The sequence below is a fragment of the Acanthisitta chloris genome, unplaced genomic scaffold (assembly GCF_000695815.1).
Source record: "Acanthisitta chloris isolate BGI_N310 unplaced genomic scaffold, ASM69581v1 scaffold29301, whole genome shotgun sequence".
Taxonomy (NCBI): domain Eukaryota; kingdom Metazoa; phylum Chordata; class Aves; order Passeriformes; family Acanthisittidae; genus Acanthisitta; species Acanthisitta chloris.
The window spans coordinates 1-2,154 of NW_008654777.1; positions in this window are offsets into that span (position 1 = coordinate 1).

The window sequence follows — 2,154 nt, forward strand, 5'->3', positions numbered from 1 at the left end:
TCCCAGTCACAATTCCAGGAGGTTGTCAGCAGTGACAATTCCAGGAGGTTGTCCCCAGCCTCTCCCCGCAGCTCTTGGCTGCATTCCCAGCTCGGAGCTGTTGCTGTTTGAAAGTTGGACCCTGGACCATCGCGGCGGTTCCGTCCCCATCCCTCCCGTGCCAGTCGTGACTCATCGGCGAGGATTAATCATTGCCGGAGCCTGACACGCGTGTGCCTCTGTGTGCGCCGCGTGTTTGCCTGTGTTGCTCCGTTGCTGGGTGAGTCATTCCCAGTCTGCCCAGGGCTCTCTCTGCTCAGCTCCCGGCGCTGGGAAGCGAATCCAGCTGGGACTGCAGCTCGGGTTAGGGAGGAGCTGCGCAGCAGTAGCTCGGGAAGTTGCCCTTGACCTTGGACCTGTCTTTGCTCAGGGAAGGACTGGGAGAGGTTTTACTTTGGGGTGTTGTGGCTCTTGCAGTGTCCCAGACAGCAGCAAACTATCCCAGGAGCTTCTGCTCTGGTATCCAACAGTGGGAGAAAGCAGCTCCAAACCTCTCTGACTTGGATCCTGCTCAAGTTCCTCTGCCCAGGATAACCAGGGAAGCACCAGGAGCAGCAAACTATCCCAGTAGCTCCTGCTCTGGTGTCTTACAGTGGGAGAAAGTATCTCCAAACCTCTCTGACTTGGATCCTGCTCAAGCTCCTCTGCCCAGGATAGTCAGGAAAGCACCAGGAGCTGCAAACTATCCCAGGAGCTGCTGCTCCTGCTCTGGTATCCAAAAGTGGGAGAAAGCAGCTCCAAACCTCTCTGATTTGGATCCTGCTCAAGTTCCTCTGCCCAGGATAGCCAGGAAAGCACCAGGAGCGCAGCAAACTGCTCCATGAGCAGCAGCCAAGCAGAGCAGATGGACACATGGACAGGCTGAAGGGGAGGATGAGGCTCTGTGGGTGCAGGCTCAGGCTCACAGGGACCTTGGGGACACTGGGAAAAATCAACTCTGCTGTTCTGGAGCTGCTGAGATGGGACCAGCTCTGTCTGTGCTGGGTCAGATGTTTGCCCATAGCAACCACCTCCTGTATCCCTTCATATTCCTGGGCTTCACTCCCAGGAGAAAATCCATCCCTAAAATCCAGTCTGAAACCCTTTGTAGAGGGGAACAGGGACCCATGGGTGCAGCAGCAAAGAGAAGCTCACCCACAGTGCCAGGCTGCCTTCTCTGTGCTCCCCCAAACCCTCCCAAACCTTGGCTGAGCTGTCAAATGGTCAAGAACCAGCTCCTTTTCCAGCTTTCCTTGCTGCAGAGCCCAACTCTCCAAGCAGGAGCTCACCAGGAGCAGCTGGACCCTCACCCACCCCTCATTTCTGGGGTGTAAAGTACTTTTTCCATCCCCTTTGTCATTTCATTCCCATTTCTCCCTCTTGGGATTGGCTTCACAGCTCAATGCATGGGGAGGGGGATGAAGCCCAAGATTTGGGGTGCTGGAAGTGTGTGGCACATCTGGGAGCCTTGGCAGCACTTTGAGGGGGGCAGAGCACCTCACACCCTGCTCCCAGCTGGGAGCACTGGGAATCAGCTGGGGATACTGGAAGGATGGCTGAGTGCTAGTGGGAAAGGGAATCATCTGGGGATACTGGAAGGATGGCTGAGTACTGGTGGGACTGGAAATGGCTGGAGGTGGGAGAATGGGAAACAGCTGGTCCAGGGAACTGAGGTGGGGGAAACTGGACTGAACTGGTGCTCAGAATGTGGGGAGTTAGAAAAGGGCACGAGGAACTGGGAGGAGAGAACTGGGCACAGCTGGGACTGGGGAGAGCTGGGAAATGGAGGCAGGCAGTGCTGGGAGCACTGGGCAAGGACAGTGCTGGGGCAACTGGGCAAAGCAGTGCTGGGAGGACTGGGCAAGGATAGTGCTGGGAGAATTGGGCAGAGGTAGTGCTGGGAGGACTGGGTAAGGATAGTGCTGGGAGAACTGTGCAAGGACAGTGCTGGGAGAACTGGGCAAAGCAGTGCTGGGAGGACTGGGCAAGGATAGTGCTGGGAGAATTGGGCAGAGGTAGTGCTGGGAGGACTGGGTAAGGATAGTGCTGGGAGAACTGTGCAAGGACAGTGCTGGGAGAACTGGGCAAAGCAGTGCTGGGGGAACTGGGCAAGGATAGTGCTGGGAGAATTGGGCA